General features: G+C 37.6%; 1 protein-coding gene across 8 annotated transcripts in view; it reads left to right on the plus strand.

The window, feature by feature from the left end:
- lama2 (laminin, alpha 2) overlaps window positions 1-19,272 on the plus strand; it is a 184,668-nt gene that overhangs the window by 6,076 nt on the left and 159,320 nt on the right. For 7 of the 8 annotated variants that reach the window (XM_077553007.1, XM_077553012.1, XM_077553005.1 and 4 more), the window contains one exon: window positions 710-1,388. The gene's annotated coding sequence lies outside the window, so the exon portion shown is untranslated. The remainder of the gene's footprint in view (window positions 1-709; window positions 1,389-19,272) is intronic. The other variant, XM_077553004.1, reaches the window with a different exon arrangement.

Here is a 19,272-nt window from a genome sequence, read left to right on the forward strand (position 1 = left end):
TTGTGTCTGTTTTGGAGCTGATAATCACAAACAGCGAGCCTCCAGGAGACGGAATAAGCCAGGGTAGATTGAAACACTGCTTATGGGTAGACCACCGGCAAAATAGAACTACTGCTGTGTTGTTTTTTTACTCACTCTCAAATGATGACATTTAGAAGCATCCATGCATTATTCTGAAGTGTGCCTTCACTGCTTCTTCGCGTCTGAAGGACGCCGATCCAAGTAGCCAAAAACTGGACATTTGGCGCTTTTGCCCTGAAACTGTCTTGCATGTCTGTGGACGGAGCGCCAACTAACTGTGGTCTGTGAGGCTTAGATGATCTGATATTTACTGCCCATAATTGGTCTCTGCCTGCAAAAACAAATGACCAATCCTAATTATTACCTTATATGACTGTTATGGAGGACCTAAACTGCCAAAAATTAAAAATAAGAAAATGGATGGATATATATATATATATGTGTGTTGAAATAAATACAAGAAATGTATAAATAGAATTAAATACCAATCAATAAATAAAAACGCTTTTTTTTCCTTTTCTTTTTTACACGCACAAACACACATCCACATACAAAAAAAAAAGGGAGAACAATGATGATGACATGTCAAATGATCAATACTGAGCTCTCCCAGTAAAAAAAATAATAAAAAAAAATAAATAAAAAATAAATAAAAACGCTCTGCTCGGACATTTATTTCATGCTGCAGACGCCAGACGCTCCGTCAGGTTGCCGACCCGCTCACTCGACCAATGAAAGGAGTCCAACCCAAGACACGCTTATGACCGCCCCCCCTCATTTGAATAACATTTCGACCTGACACAGCGTTTTCCAGTGTGAAATCGATAAATGTGAGAGCAGTGTGTTTGTATATATTAATTGATATTTAATTCTATTTATTTTTGTATTTGTCGACATTTATTTTTTTATTTTTACTTTTATTTATTTTGGCATATATTTTGTTGATTTTATTTCCATGTATATTTATTTTTTGTATTTAATTATATATTAATTGATATTTAATTCTATTTATTTTTGTATTTGTCGACATTTATTTTTTTATTTTTACTTTTATTTATTTTGGCATATATTTTGTTGATTTCATTTCCATGTATATTTATTTTTTGTATTTAATTTTGGAATTATATATTTTACATTCATTTTATTTTCACTTTATTTATTTGGTCATTGATTTATTTTTAATTTTGGCAGTTTTGGTCATCCATATTTTCTAACGTCAACGTTGTCTTGTTAGTGGCCCCTGAGTGGTGTGGTGCCTCGTCTGCGCCAAGATGAACACTCGACAGCTTTCTCATCATCGTTGTTGTGCGTGGACATTGCCCGCCCACACAGTCGCCCTTGAACAACATCATCAGATGGCCAAAGGGGTAAACTTAGATAATCATGTTTTTTTTCTCATCACTTGTCATAAACAAGGACAAACATGTCTAGTGAATACACAGTTGCTCTTGTGTTGCAGTCTATCCTGCTGATAATAATTTGTAATAATAACTCCGGCCTTGACCACTTCTTTTGGCGTTGTAGGAGATAGTACAATGCATACTTAGTTACATTTCCAGGGCAAGGTTACATCCTTGAAGCCTTTATCTACATTGTCCTGGTCCATGGAGCTTTTGATAATCATAACCACATCGTTAATGTGTTTTTAGGCAGTGAAAGTGTCCACTGTTGCAAAGTGAGTTCAGCATCTAACCGGTTTTATCGCCAGTCTAATTCTTGTGCCTGTCCTGCACAAGAAAACATGTGAAATACGAAAAGTAGAATATCGATTTTAGACACGGTAAAACCCGGTCTAACTTGAGGCGCAGGTGGTGTAATGTGATTTGAGTGGATTTGATCCGGTGGATGTCATCTTATTTCGTTCATAAATAACGACAATCCTAGGGCTGTGCAATTAATCGAAATTAAATTACAATTTCAATTATTACACTACACAATTACAAAATCGGCATAATTGTAAACAAAAATAAAAGATTATTAATAGTCATTTTGAGTTGTTTAAATGTATATATTTCCACCTTTTTTTTAATCTTATTTGGTCGAAAAGCAACTTGCATAAATATAGTGTTTCAAATAGATGTTTTTTTTTTAATATGTTTAAACATTTTCTTGTTTTGTACCAAAAAACAAATGATTGCAATTATTTCCAAATTAATCATGATTAATATTTTCTTTATAATGCCTTTGAATAATTGTAGAAATCAATTCATTGAATGAATTATTATAAAAATATTTAACAGCATCACAACAGTTGCGCGGTACAACTATTCCAACATGGTAATGATCACAAAAACACCTTCCAAGATGGCAACTGCCTTGCTCGAGGGTAAAGGTGTTATATAAGCTGTGCAACGAGTACTTTTAATTGTGTCAAAGTGTCATTTCTTCAGTGTTGTTCCATGAAAAGATTTCATCAAATATCTGCAGAAATATGAGGGGTGTGCTCACTTATGTGCGATACTGTACTTTGATTGACCTTGTGCTGGATAGCAAAGATAGCAAATGGATCCTCAAATGGTTTTCCACATGGACACACGTCACGTATGAATCAGGTCGGTCTCATGACTCTGTTTGATCAAGCAATCGTCTTCAGCGAAAGATTTTGCAGCGTTGACGCGAGGATGCTGAAGACGGGATCAATGAATGCGATGATGTTTTCATAACGGCGTGAGTTAGAAGTAGCGCGCGTCACGGCGCGCCCTCATCAAGTGTGGGTTCAAGCACACGAGGATGCCGATTCGGGAGGCGAGCGGCCGGCGCCGAGTGCGAAAAGATGCGCTTGATTTGCTACATGAATTAGTCGAATCGTGTGAAAATGGATGAATAATTCACAACTTCAGACAGAAGGGTATGACTTTTGAGCATGTCTTGATTTCGTGGCGCGTCTCGATCCCAGAAAACAAGGTGGAAAAGATCACACTCTGGTGAAACGCGGGTGATGTTTCAAATTTCAGAATTGGAATAAATATTTTGGGACTTTTAAGTCAAACCAAACTTTGGAATTTGAGCTTCTGTTAAGCATGCATCCATCCATCCCTCCCTCCATCATGCCACCCATCTATATCCTTCCATCCATCCATCATGCCATCCATCCATCCAACCATCCATCATGCCACCCATCATATCTAGCCATTCATATTCCATATTGAATATTTCATATCCATCCATCCATTGTTCCATCCATCCATCCCTCCATCATGCCACCCATCTATATCCTTCTATCCATCATGCCATCCATCCATACATCCAACCATCCATTCATCCATGCCACCCATTATATTTAGCCATTCATAATCCATATTGAATATTTCATATCCATCCATTGTTCCATCCATCCATCCATCCATCCATCATGCCACCCATCTATATCCTTCCATCCATCCATCCAATCATCCATCATGCCACCCATTATATCTAGCCATTCATATTCCATATTGAATATTTCATATCCATCCATCCATTGTTCCATCCATCCATCATGCCACCCATCTATATCCTTCCATCCATCATGCCATCCATCCATCCAACCATCCATTCATCCATCATGCCACCCATTATATCTAGCCATTCATAATCCATATTGAATATTTCATATCCATCCATCCATTGTTCCATCCCTCCATCATGCCACCCATCATATCTAGCCATTCATATTCCATATTGAATATTTCATATCCATCCATCCATCCCTCCATCATGCCACCCATCTATATCCTTCTATCCATCATGCCATCCATCCATCCATCCATCCATCCAACCATCCATTCATCCATCATGCCACCCATTATATTTAGCCATTCATAATCCATATTGAATATTTCATATCCATCCATTGTTCCATCCATCCATCATGCCACCCATCTATATCCTTCCATCCATCATGCCATCCATCCATCCATTCATCCATCATGCCACCCATTATATTTAGCCATTCATAATCCATATTGAATATTTCATATCCATCCATCCATTGTTCCATCCATCCATCCCTCCATCATGCCACCCATCTATATCCTTTCATCCATCCCTCCCTCCATCCATCCATCCAGCCATCCATCTATTTCCATCCAGCCATCCATCCATCATGCCACCCATTATATCTAGCCATTTATATTCCATATTGAATATTTCATATTCCACATCCATCCATCCATCTATCCCTCCTGCCATCCCTCCATCCATCCAGCCATCACGCCACCCATTTATTTCCATTCATCCCTCCATCATTCCATCCATCTATATCCATCCATCAACATCATGCCAGACAAAAGTTGAGTTTTGCCACATTTATTGTACTATTCTTAAAAATGAATGATTGAATGATGATTTAAATGATTAAAAAATCCCAACAAATGTCAAGGTTGTTTTACTATTCGCGGTGTGGCAACTTCTTAGTGATTAGCACACTTGCCTCCCAGTCAGGAGGTCCCGGGTTCGAACTATCCGCTCAGGCCATTCTAAAATTTTGGATAATTAATTTAATTTTTTTTTTCAAACAAGGAAATTCCAAGTCAATATGCAGCATTTTTGTTGTTTTTCCCATGTTACTATTTACGCTTTAAAACTTTTATTTAATTTTCACATTTGATACTGTACCTGAAATCTTCACTTGTAGTTCATATTTTTTGGTCTAATTGCTCCCAAGCTATGCTAATGCTGAGTAAAAAAAAAAAAAGCTTTGTTTTGCAAATACAGAGAGATTAAGTCTCGCGACAGTTCTAAATATTCTGTGGATCAAATAGGCTTAGTGAAGGAACGTCTCATGGGAAACACAAACATTACAAAGAGGAAAAAAATCATTTTCTGCTGAAATATTTACTATATTGTATACACACAATGAGCGGAAACTATAGATGTGTTTATATGAGGTATGGCGACATAATTGTGTCCAGGTGTGAAAATAAGTAACTCAGTCGATAAAAATAGCACTCCATTGGAAACGTGTATAAAAAAAATAAAAAATAAAAATAAATAAAAATTCCCACAGCACACTGATGAGAAATGATCTATGCACAGAATATTGTCACGCAAGAATGATCATCCTGCATCAAAACTTTTCCCGCCTTTCTATCTCTCGAACTTCCTGCCTTCTTATCCACCCATCCCTCTCCCCGCTCCCCCTTTAGTTAAGCTCCAGTGCCTATCACATCTGAATTCATTTGCGCCTCAAGAGATGATCACGCGTGTCGCTCTCCTATGTGTGTACGAGGTGTGCATGTGTGTGTTCATGCATCATCAGCGCTAAATGATTATAAAGCACCGTTATTAAAAAACTGCCGTAATTGCCACCCCTTTGGCAAAAACAGTCTTGATATGCATTTACCTCGCTTGCTCTCCATGGGGAAACACGCTCCAAAATTGATGGCGACACACACACATCCGCTGGCAAGAGCAAACAGAAGCCTAATGTCGTTTATCACGTCCTTTCTGGCACACCGTCAATGACAATTATGAACCTTCTAACCCCAAATTTGGGTCTTAATACATCACTTGATCTTTGGGGACACATGGAGCTGTGAAATTTGTCGTTTCAATCAATCAACAAGAGAGCAATTGGCCAAAATACTTGTTATGAAATACTCATAAGGTGATAAGACCGTCTCATTAGCGTAATAACCCAACAGTAATTGGGTGGGATAAGGGCTAGTCTCATTTGCATGAGACGCGATCACCCCTTAAAAGTAGCTAATTTCAACAATGCAAGAAATGGAGCTTGTCAAGTGTGCTGTCATTCTTGATTCTCGATATTTTGAAAGAAGTCACAGATTGCTGATTGAAACATCTGTTTTACTTTTTATTTTATTTTTTTTTAAGCGTACTGTGTTTCCTTTAACTCTTTGACTGCCAAGCGTTTTCAGAAAAGGGATGCCGTGGGTGCCAGCCGATTTAAGCATTTTTGACTGATCTTTCAAGGTCCACAGAAAATGATGTGTTTGGACTATGGAAACACACATACTACCAAATGAAAGATTGGACTCTCATCTTTCATCAGAAAAAAAAGTTTGTTTCTACCTTCTTCCGTTTTTCAGTAATCAACAATAGAAAATGGTTAGTTTCACCTCTGTTTTGAAAAAAAAAAACGTCTTAACGTCTTTGGCACTCCTCCATAGGATTTTACTAAACGTTATTTAATGTTTTTGGCAGTCAAAGAGTTAAAAGGAATTCGACACAAGATAGCCGAAGTCAGCACTGTTTCTCAGCTAATATTCTTCAGACCTCCAAACCCAAATATTGATTTTGAATTACATCTGACTGGATGGCGTAATAACCCAACAGTAATTGGGTGGGATAAGGGCTAGTCTCATTTGCATGAGACGCGATCACCCCTTAAAAGTAGCTAATTTCAACAATGCAACAAATGGAGCTTGTCAAGTGTGCTGTCATTCTTGATTCTTGATATTTTGAAGGAAGTCACAGATTGCTGATTGAAACATCTGTTTTACTTTTTTTTTTTTTTTTTAAGCGTACTGTGTTTCCTTTAAAAGGAATTCGACACAAGATAGCCGAAGTCAGCACTGTTTCTCAGCTAATATTCTTCAGACCTACAGGGATTATATTGTAGTCTGTCCAAACCCAAATATTGATTTTGAATTACATCTGACTGGGTGGCTGCGGTTTCTAAGGTTAAAGGTAAATTCAGTTCATATTTATCACCGCTCTAGCAGACCCAACTGACTCCTGTGCAGCATTTAGAATTAAATGTGACCAAAGCGAGCCAACTATGAGCCACTGTTTGGACAATCCTCTTGAAACTAGAAGGCATTGAAAAACTGTCAAGATTAACAGAGAGCATTAATAAAGGGATTAGGAGTATAACAACAGTTATGAATAGTTGGGTGTTTTTTTAGATGAAAGACTAAATAACTCTGTTTCATTATGATTGTATGTAAGGTGATTAATGCAAAAGATGGGAATAGTGGGTTATTAAAACTAAAACCTCCCCCTTAAATTGTAGTCAGCTTGTCTTTAAAGGAAAAAAAAAAACAACCCCCCCTAATCAGCAATAGTCGGGTCGAGTAACTAATTTTTCCAGAGGAAATAAGGAAATCAGAAATATTATCTTATAGTCACGATAATAAACACTTTGTTAGCTATACATGCTAATTTTAAGTAAGTGTTAAACAGTAAGTAGCAGAGTGAAAGAAGATTAGACAGGTACTGTATGTTCAAGATCTTTTTATTTTTTAATTTAATGTCCTTAAAAAAAAAAATATATATTTCAAACTGACAACATTTAGTGTTATACTATCACTCTACTATATAAAGAAGTCATGCTACCAGTGTAGCAGCCATGGCTAACATCATTTACTCCGCTAAATGTTAGCTTAGTCGTATGCTAGCACATCTATTTTGCTTTATGCTTCGTTTGTGATTTTGTCAGAGACTTGTCAGAGGTGGTGGAGGGTTCGTTAAGTGAGGTTAGAATCAAATCTTGTTGGCAGTTTTAACACTGCATACAGCAACTATATTGAGATTATTTAATCAACAAGTGGGCATTTTAGCTCAAGGGCTCCCTCTAGCGTTGTAACGTGTAATACATTTTCAAGACCCGTGTTGGATACAAAATTGGCATGTTTTGTTTCCAGGCTGGTCCGCCAATATTTTCAGTAGATTGTGTGGGGTTGCCACGGCAATAACAGGGGATTGACATTGCTCTGATTACAAGCCGAGGTATAATTTGTTGCGAGAAGTCGGGGGATGTCGCTAATATTTGACAAATGCGGGTTCTCTCGTCATAAAGGGTTATACAAATAAACTTGGCTTGACTTGTCTCACGGTTCCGATGAATCTTGAGTTTGCTTGTTTTATTGACATGCAGAAAAATGGATGTTAGATTAATTGAAGACTTACTGTAGGTGTTCTTTATTGCTTGAAGCCTGGCGGGTCACCTTTCAGCGTCCTGAGTTTATTAAATGAAGAGGGAAAAAAAAGACAAATTAGAAGGAAGGCTCAAACTGCCCTTCTAAAAAGGGGCACGGTGTGAACCTGAAAAAACCTCAGCAAGTAAATGCACTGTATTTGTATATGGAATACACAGAGGTTTACGCAATTATGGCAGTTCATCAATGCCCTGAAAATTCAATTCATTATAGTTCTTGATTCTCCTCAATAAGCTTTCAGTTTGCGAGTTAGAGCAAGACGCTCCCCCTTTCTTTGCCGCTCACAGGTTTGGACAGGTACTGAGCGAGGCAGCGCTGAGTGAATTGGTTGCTGAGACGGGTCATTAGTTTTTCGCCCTCGCCATCGATCTGCAGCGGGAGAGCGAGCGAGCGAGCGCCGATCAACGCCGTGGTGCCGTTTCAAATTGAGACGATCAAGGGGAGAATCAAAGAAGGAATGGAGTGGCTCCAACAGGGTTGGCTAGGTTAAATTGATTAAACTGTCCAGAATGCTTTGTTTTAACTTAATGTCACGGGGCCAGTAAGTATGCTGGATAGGGCGGCCATCTTGTGAATGGCATCGTTCAGAGGTTTTCAGCAGGCAGACCGAGAGAATATTAGATTATTTTAAGGCAATTTTTGGAGATTTATGGCCATCTAGCTAGCAAGTAGCTTTAAAAAGCTCTTTTTTTCTGTACTTGTGTATATTACAGTACCTTTATTTGCTGTTATTCTTTATTATCAGAGTGAATAAAATTGATGAAGAAAGATTCACAACATAGCAATAAAGTTATTTTAAAAGCAGGTTAAAAGCTGCTCTCTTACCATATCTATGATTAAGTATTTTTAAAATCATGTTTTTGAAAATGTTGTCCCTTTGTTTAGTAATTTTTGTAAGATATTTTATTCTTATATCATTCATTTTAAAAACCCACTATTCATTTTAATGCAAAAAAAAATGTTCTATCACATCCACGTACATTTAAAAAAATATATATATATGTAATCGCATGTCTAGTAATGACTAATTATATTACATAGGTCGCGCTGCGCCAACATGTTTTGCTGCCATTTTTTTCCTGCAACGGATACCCGAAGGAGATGAACTTCACGCTTTTTGCTAACATTTGTAGACAGATAAAGTACCGGAAGTAAAGTAAAGGAGAAAACAAGCTTTTACATTTTCTGCACAACAGTGACTTTGACACAAATATTTTTTTGGTTTAGTGACGCTCTGTGAATTAGATTTAATGTGACAAAGGCTTTAGTCATCCTTGAAAACGTTATATTTCCTAAGATCCGCCATGTTTTCATGTCATTTGATACACGGGAGCCCATTGAAAAGAGATACGCTGTCATCTGCTAGCCATAGTTAGTGGCTGTTTTTGGGATTTCACAAACCCCATTTACAAGATGTTGCACTGCCCATTGAGAAAAAACAAAACAAAACAAAACGCAGTTAACGTCAAATAACGTTTTTGGCGGCATTCATCGGGATTTTAGTACACGTCATTAAACGTTTTTGGCGGAAAAAAGAGTTAGTTTTTAAGTGCGTCTTTTAACATTTTAACAGATGATTGTACTAACGGACAACTCTCATACTAAGTTTTTACCAAAAATAAAAAGTGATTTTATTTCTTAATTGCTAACTTGCCCTTTAAGTGGACCCCCTTAACTTTTAATTGAATACGCCTGGTAGAGTCGGTTTCTCTCGCAAAATCCATAAAACCAGCACAGAGGATTATTTCCTTCTCTCTTTGCCCAACTACTGAGCTCAATTAACTAACAATTCGGAGGAAGAAGCAGCCTGAATGTCATTCTAATTAATTCTATAGCAATGTTCAGAAAAGTACTCCAACTGGGTGTTAAGATGAGAGAAGACTGGCCTAATTCGCTTCAAATGATTCCGTTTCCAGTTGCGTAGCCTTCTTCTGTTGCGCATGTTTAATTGTCCTCCGCAGTTTCTCCATCAACAGTCTCAAAACCTTTGCATGAAGCCCTAGTATGTCTATTTAGGCGCGCATCGACTAAAACCCATCAGTCGGCTCCAATCATCCCCACCAACGTCTTTCCGATCTTAATGAGCCGTGACATCACTCCCTGGCTGTTCTAACGGCCCGTGACATCACTGCGGCCGCGCTAGCTTGATTAAAAATGCTGGCAGCCTTCAGGAAGTCGAAATAAGATCCCAATCCAATCACGGCTCGCCTTAATGGCATTAGGAGCCGCCATTGGCTTGCTGCTCGCGCCGTAACCTGATTAGCGCCAAAGTAGTTTGATGTTAATGAGATTTGCTCTTATTGGTGTCTGATCACATCACATCACTTATGCATGTGCGCTCACATAAATACACACGCATTATACGCTTAAGTATAGAGGTGAATGTGTCAAATGATATTCAAATGTTACATCATGAGAAAATACCAAAAAGGGAACTGAAGGGGAAACAAAAAAAAATAAATAAAAAGACAGTTGCAACAGGTTTAAAATTCAAACCCCAAAGTATTAGATCGTGGGGATTTGGGGGCGGAGGAGCGGAGATTTGTTGCTTTGTAATATTTCTGTGGTCAATCATGTGGAAACGAAGAGACAAAACAAGCAACTCAGCAGAGAGCTCATTTATTCCCACCACACACATCCATGTAGGTCAAGTTTTTCACTTCTGATCAACACTAAAAAATTCTATGAAATAATTGACTATTCGGATAAAAAAAAAAAAATCAAGGACATTTTTTTTCCCCCACATATAATAAAGGACCTCTATTTAAAACGTGCATAGCAGCAAACTGTATTTTCTTCTCGAGAAACATTAGCAAGTGAGATTTTGGGTTATAATACAGCGACGTCAGATCCGTAGTAGCGATTTTGCCGGCTAAAATGACACATTTGACTAAGCCTGGTTTGTTAAACTGCCTTCGAAAAAGAAGCTTGACGGGTCATACCGGCCTATTTGGGGCGATTAGCGGCTAACTGCTAGCTACTAGCCGCTAACGGTGACAACGGGTGTTGTATAAAACAATAGTGGGGTTACGCTAGAAATTCGAAAATGGGCCCAAAATTCGCAAACAAGTTCAAGTTTTTACGCTTAGAAATCAGAAATATTATATATTTATATTTTACGTATCGAAAAAAAGGAGAATGCGAATTTTGGCTATGGAAACAGGTTTTGCGAATAAACGCTGGCAAGACCGGATACACAAAACAAGTCACAAAACAATGGCGGATGATAAAGCAAGGTGTGATTGGAGTGGGAAACGAAACAAAAATATTTTTTGAATTAATTAAAGAAGCAAATTTTAATCCAAAACAGCAAAGAAACGCTCCGGTTTATCAAGAATTATAAAAGCAAACTCATACGACGTCATCGCGCGGCACAGTTGCTTCCTGGTCTTCTTCTTCTTCTTTTAAATTACTGGTGGATCACACCTCTCTTGGTGTATAGCGCCACCTACACCGGCGGAGTCCCCTCTCAATATTCGCAAAAGAAGAACAGACAGAAACGGGCATAAGTCGCGTGTCCGTTTTGCGCATTTTCACAAAATTCGCTTAAAAATTTCAAAACATTTGGATGGAAACATGACTATTGTTAGCGTAGTGAATTCGCTTTTTCAGCACTATTTTAGAAATTGAAAATGATTTCAGAATGACATTTCATTGATGGACAACAGTTTGTGATGTCGAGTACCCGAGACAGAAAAAACGTCCTCAAGCATCTTTTGAAATTGAGGACTTGAAGACCCATTTCACCTCCACTTGCCGGCACAAATTTGAGATACAAGCATTGTATGGAGGCAGTTAGGGGTGTAACAAAAACAATTTGAATCGGAAAATCTGAATCATATCCAACTGAATCGTTCCACTTTAATAAAATATGTCAAGATACGTACCGAATCGTCCTTTATTGGAGAGATTTATCTTTGAAGGAAATGCCACATTTACAGTAACCTACTGACAAGTTTATTCTTTTTTTGCAAAATGACAAACTCATTACCATATTGAATCAAATCCTAATCCCACCGAATCGAATTATTTCCTAGTGTACCTATTTTGTCAAAACAAAAAAAAATAGCTGAAACCCAATTTCAGCGGCAAGTAATTGTCGTTCCTCTTCACAAACTTGGTATGTTGTTATAATTACATGCGCACCGTTTTAATTGTTTGTTTTTCTCCAATTAAATTGCGTTTTAGTCGTTGAATTAACAAGTCATCAGTGTTTTAGAGCCTGGAAATGCAATCATTGGAATGTTGTTGCGAATGATTGTGTGTGAATGAGGCTGCTTGTCTTACTTACCTTAGGGTTGGTGAAATTAATAATTTAAGTACAGTATGAGTCTGGTGCTACAATGGATGGTTCAAATCAATCAGATTTGTGTGCTACTAACTGGCACAATTTGGGCATATCAAGAAATACATGTACAAAAGAAGTGGATGTTTTCAGATCAGATAGTTGCGAGGGCATTATAGTAGTAAAAACCCATAAAAACAACAACAATGACTTCAAGGACGGTTCAATTTTAAGCTGCAATATGGACCCCCCCCCCCCCCCAAAAAAAAAAAAAATCTTTACAGTATCCTTTTTTTTTTACCATTTATGACTGGAATATCTTCTAATTAGTAGATTAACACCTTAGCTGTTCACAATGCGTACTCCTGCAAGCCTCTGGCAAATAGTTTTGGGACTGGATTCGGCTTTGAATTTCCCGTGCCATGTCTGCAGTTTGTCTGTGAAGAAGGGCACATGTGCAGTTTTATTTTCCATCAGCGGGTGGCAGTAGCGTTTCAAAATGGAATATTCTACGTTCAGTAGCTTTAAAGTGGAACGTCAGGATTCGATTCGACTCGCTTCGATATGGTGCGGCTTAATTTGAAAGCGTATGATGCGATGCCTTTTTTTGTTGTCATTTTACCTTGAACTTTTCAGTCCTGTAAAATGTGCCATTTCCTTCTGTCCAATAAAAGACGATTTGATAGGTATTGATAGATATTATAACATTTTTAATACTTCATTTTATTTTATTAACCGTTGTTACACATTATTAACATTTTAATTCTTTATATTAACCTTGTCGAAATGTTTTGTGTCCTGTGCAGAGCAGATGGTGTTGACTTCGTATAGGCTGACCTTAAGCTGGGACATACTATTTAGTCTAAAAAAGTTCCTTCTCAGCGCTTTGTGCGAAAACACATTTGGTCCTTGAGAACAGAATCTGTTTTGAACACCCACACCTGACTCTGTTTTCGCCATCGCTCACGGAAAAGTACCAGAGAGTATGTTTTGTCTACAAATGAAAGAGAGGAGGTCTTTTTAACTATAAGAAACCGTTGTGCACGCGGAAGAGCTACATTTGACGCTCTGAATCCCACCTGTTTAAGTGATGATTAGAGGCAGTTATTTGTCCAGAGATTCTCTGTTTTTTATTAAATCATTTTTGCAAAGGTGTATCTCGATATATTTCAAAGTGAAACGATTCGATTCGGTTTGACTCGATACACTCACATCTTAAAAAAATCATCTCCAGGAAAAAAAATAGATAAAAAAAAAAATAAATAAAAAAAAATAAATAAAAAAATAAAAATAAATACATAAAATAAAATAACGATTTTCTGTCTCAAACCGGTTTTTGTTACACCCCTATTTCCATGATAAACAAGTACATGCGTTCCATAATACGGTAGGTGAGTTTAATATTTGTATTTTGTAATGGGCATAAAAATAGTCTGTAAAAATTATGAAATTGAAATTGAGAACTGGCTGTGTAGTGTAAATCTAGGCCAAGATGTAAAACTTGCTTTGATGTCTGTGGCTCGCCAAATGTTAGTAGATCTTGTACGAAGGCCCTGATAATAAACAGCGTTAAGTGTGGGCATGTGCTTGTAGGTTGCAGGGTTCCTTTTTCCTCTCAGCTGAAATTCCATCTCTTCTTTTCACTCTTTCTGATCCCCTTATAATTAATCAAGCATGTAATTATAGCAGAGAAAAGAAAAAGCGAGAGAGGGAATAAAAACTTGTGTGTTGCGGGAGAGGAAAGAGTGGCTTTCTCTTGAAAGGTGATAATAAGGAGCCTTAAAAGTACAAAAGAAAGTGTCAACCCCCCCCCCCCCCCTTAAAGTCCTGCACTCCCCCTTCCTGCGCTTGCCTAACGAGGGAAGTGAACGACATGTCGAAACAGCGCCGTACTTCCTGTGACATCTTTCCTCCTCCTTCCCCCTGAACACACCTGACTACCTTTATAGTTGTTTCCCCCCCCTTTGATAAATACACTTCCCTCCTCGACCCCCTTTTCCCGCCGATTTTTTCACCCAGACTGATATTATCCACAACATTAATTCCAGCTTGTTATCAAAGCGGTACATTTTGATAGGTCTGCTCTCCACCAATTGAAATGTCACTTATTATGCTAATCATACACACGGTTGCTATCAAAAGCCACTATATTGTTCCAGACAAGTTTCATTATCCTCTGCTACGCTCTCATTACACAAAAAAGAAAAAAGAAAAAAAGAAGAAGCACACTTGTGTCGAGAGGAGATAACACAGGGCCCAGGAAGAATTTAGCCAAAATGTCGGAAAGTCTTTTTGGGTAAAACAAAGATCGGAGCTCATGTCTGGGTTGTAATAAGAATCATGACACATCCAAACTCAGAAGAATGTGACAGCAAACAAAGGATAATAATGGAGGACATCAAGCATTTTATGAGCTTTGTTTCCAGCATGTGCTGTTTTGTTATTAATAGCAGAAGATACGCTTTGTGTGACACAATGGCGGTGGTGGGTTCTTTTATCACACTCTAAAAACAGTCGGGTCAAAAATAACCCAATTATGGATCAAAAATGGACCGATCCACATTAAGGGTCAATTTGACCCAACTTTCTGGATTGTTTGATACAAAATGACCCCATTTTTGGACCCAATTGAAGGATCTGAACAATATTTATGTGTTGTCAACACTAAGACACATTTCTTGACTCAAAGTTGTGTCAATTGACCCAAGTGGAGGATCGGTCCATTTTTGACCCATAGTTGGGTTATTTGTTACTTTTTTTAGAGTGTATAATCCTGTCATTTAGTTCTGAAAAGTAGGTCGGACAGCATAGTGGAATATTGGTTTGCTCAACTGCCTCAACCATCAGGAGATCTGAGTTTGAGATCTCCTGCTTCCTCGCACACCAACAAAAACATATTAATAAAGGTATTTAAAAAAAAAAGAATTTTTACTTTTATTTTTTAAATGAATCCAATTACTTTTAATTAGCTTTTAGAGCATGTTTGTTAATTTTTATTTTTTACTTTTAACAAAAACTATTTGTTTTAATTTATTTATTATAATTATTATTATTACTATAAAACATTTTTTTTAATGAATATCTGGACTGTTTGTTAACTGCAAGATACGTACGTCAATATATTTAAAATGAGGGACGTCACTTCTTTCCAGACTAATATCGATCAACTCTTAGGTAGTCACCGATACCGATATCAAGTAATGATACAACTAGTACTTTCAATTCATAAAATTAAACAATGACAATTCAAAGAAAGACTTATATATTCCAATACAGTGTTCCCTCGTTTATCGCGAGGTTTACATTCCAAAAAATACCCGCAATAAGTGAAATCCGCAAAGGTTTCAGTTTTATTTATTTTTTTACATTTATTATAAATGTTTAAGGCTATAAAACCCTTCACCACACACTTGATACACTTGTTAATTTTTTCACATTTCTCTCATTTAAAATACTCTCTATGTTCAAACTTCATATTTTTTCTAAAAGAATAGGTATAATACTGTAAAACAAAAAGATTAAAAAAAAAAGCAAACTAGCTCTTAAAATAAATCCGTGAACAGCGACGATGCGAAAAGCGAACCACGTTATAGTGAGGGAACACGGTCTAGCATTTTTCCTTAAAAATTGCATGAAATCAATGGCAACTTCAATAGCTCCAGTGTTATCTGGGTGCCTTTCCTCACATGGTTTCTCTGTGCCCCGCCATGTTTTTTTTGGGGGGGTGTTTGAATCACCAGGACACTTGAAAACTAATCACTCAAACAAATCATCACAGGTCATTGAGGTGTCCCCACATTGCTTCAGAAGACTTTTTTTTCCCCCTGACAGTTAACTTGAAAAGCGACAAGTGTTGAGTTGTCAGAAGGTGAGTGGCGACCTGGGTGAAGAAATGTGCTCCTTCGGTCGGAGAGCGGTGTAAAACAGCAGGTGACTCACGTTGGGCTTTTTCAGGCGTTCAGCATCTCACAGCATGCTTGACCAAAGACTTGACAGACCTGCTCAATGTCAGAGAACAAAAGACAACGCTTGCTGTGTGTGTTTTCGCTACCGATTGAAGCTTTCCAACTGTTTTGTGAATAGCATATATGTATATAGTTCATTCATTAACATTTTTATATATATATATATATATATATATATATATATATATATATATATATATATATATATGTCTAGGGATGCTCGATACCACTTTTTTTTGAGACAGATACTGATACCGATACCAAGTGCCGATACCATTAGTACTTATGACGCATAACATTTCCCCCCAAAAAACAATGACAGATTTTTTTTTTAAATATAATGAATCAAAATGACATCGATTGGTGCCTTGAGATGCGAGTCACCTGACCTAAGAGATTTTCAAGATACGGGCTAGCCTCCGATAGCTTAATGCTAACATATCATGGGAAACACCATAGACACACGAGCTAACGGGCCTTTAAGCATCTGATATCTGAGCACGTGCAACAACATATGTTGACAGACAAGACAATAGCAACAAGCATATATTCATTGTCCTCTGCAAAGAGCAGCTAATATTACTGCCGTACTGAGAAGCTGAGGGAGGAGGTGAGTCCAGAATGACCAGCACAATTAGTATTGGTGGAGAAACTGTTTAATTATTTTTAATTCTATTTAATTATGTCTAGGGATGCTCGATACCACTTTTTTTGAGACAGATACTGATACCGATACCATTAGTATTTATGACGCATAACATTTCCCCCCAAAAAACAATGACAGATTTTTTTTTAAATACAATGAATCAAAATGACATCGATTGGTGCCTTGAGATGCGAGTCACCTGACCAAAGAGATTTTCAAGATACGGGCTAGCCTCCGATAGCTTAATGCTAACATATCATGGGAAACACCATAGACACACGAGCTAACGGGCCTTTAAGCATCTGATATCTGAGCACGTGCAACAACATATGTTGACAGACAAGACAATAGCAACAAGCATATATTCATTGTCCTCTGCAAAGAGCAGCTAATATTACTGCCGTACTGAGAAGCTGAGGGAGGAGGTGAGTCCAGAATGACCAGCACAATTAGTATTGGTGGAGAAACTGTTTAATTATTTTTAATTCTATTTAATTATGTCTAGGGATGCTCGATACCACTTTTTTTGAGACAGATACTGATACCAAGTGCCGATACCATTAGTACTTATGACGCACAACATTTCCCCCAAAAAAACAATGACAGATTTTTTTTTTAATTACATATATATCCCAACTATACCAAATTTCCTTAAAATGGAATGAAATTAATGGCAATTATATTTTTTCAATACTCGCCCATCCCTAATTAATGTTATGACGCAGGTTTTTAAAAAAACATTAACATTTTTGGAGTCCCCCCCCCCCCACATTCGTTTCAAAGGTGAACATTTCCGATACAAGTATTGAGATATCAAATTGAACATTTAAAATAAGAAAGAAGAAATTGGCAATGTACACAGTGCAGTAGTTCTGTACTATATGGCTTATATTGATATGAAGTGAAGTACGATGTATTAGAAGCAAAATGTTTATGTTCATTATTTTTTCATGAAACCAAATAGTGCAAAAGCACAATTTTATTGGTTAGCTTTGTAAAACAGAATTTATGCCACTGCTGTTGATATGGATAACATTTTAAAAGATACTTGATTACACAACTGCATAATCTAATGTGTGTGTGTGTGTGTGTGTGTGTGTGTGTGTGTGTACGCACAGCAGATGGGCAATAAAAGAATCAGTGAATTAATCTTCATCACATCATACTAATTACTGATTAATAACCACCGGACTGCTTCCGCCATCATTTTTTTTTTTAAACACAAATATAAATACACTTGCTTGTATAGCGACCTTTTAACATCCATTCTTGACCTCTAATCATTTCAAATAGTCCCTGTCAGCGTGTCGACACATTTTAATACTTGGCTGACTGAATATTTGATTTTGTATCGTTTGTTAGCAGGCGGCGCGCTGGAGCGGTGGTTCGCACCATCCGTCCTCTGCGACGAGGTTGCATGTTCGGTTCATTGAAGACTTAATTGTCCATAAGTGTGAATTGTAAGTGTGCCATGACTGCTGGCGACCTTGACCAAAGTCAACCGGAAAAAGCTGCGCTTCAATGAACCGTCGCTATGCCACGGTTCACCTTTCTCAGCCCCGCTATGTTCCAGATTTTTGAGCCATCTTTCATTGATGGCAAGTCTGAATTTACAGTAGAGCTGTGTGCTTATTGTTGTATGCTCCGTTTGTGTGTGTTGCTCTTATGTGTCAAGCAGCAGTTATTTGAATGTTTATGAAATTACCTCAATGCTAATTCATTTATTGCATGCTAGCTTTCGGCTAGCTGACTTAACATAAAACGGAAATATATTGGATTAGTTAAAAATGTAGGGGTTTTAAAAATACAATGTTTCCACCACCTTAAAGCCCTTTTCACACTGCACTGCTCAGTGCCAGCATGCCCAAATTTGGACGCGCTGCCTCCCAGGAAGTAAAAAAACGAGTCTAGGAGGAGGAGGACACGAGTAGCAAAAAAAAAAAAAAAAAAAAAGGGCGGTTAACTTGGATAGTTTAATCATGCAGTTACTTGTAAATAAGTCAGCGAGAATAACACTAAGTTACTCCGCCAGCTCTTGTCCATTTGGAGGTGCTTGTCTGATGTCATGCTGCCGTGTGCAGTGTGAAAAGGGCTTTTACACCCATTGCTAGCAGCGTAAATCAGGCTTTCTTGCAAAAAAAGGGGCAAAATGGCACAGTGTAAATATGCAGAAAGGGAACTAAACTGAATAAAAAAATTAAATGAAAATAAAATTGTATCGGCCAAAAACCACAGGACTGATTATTATTGCATTATTGCAAAAAAGCAGCACCATTTTGACAAATATTTGCTGTACGTATGGTTTTATTACAATAAATAAAGTGGAATTAGCTGCCTTGTGAACCTCTCATTGAATCATGAGCCACATGCTGTTTCACCAAGTCTTAAGAATAGGGATGGGCAAGTATCGATACCAGATATCGGTATTGGGCCGATACCAGGCCACATTTTGATTGGGACTTTTTTTTTTCCTGG

The sequence above is a fragment of the Vanacampus margaritifer genome, chromosome 19 (assembly GCF_051991255.1).
Source record: "Vanacampus margaritifer isolate UIUO_Vmar chromosome 19, RoL_Vmar_1.0, whole genome shotgun sequence".
NCBI lineage: Eukaryota > Metazoa > Chordata > Actinopteri > Syngnathiformes > Syngnathidae > Vanacampus > Vanacampus margaritifer.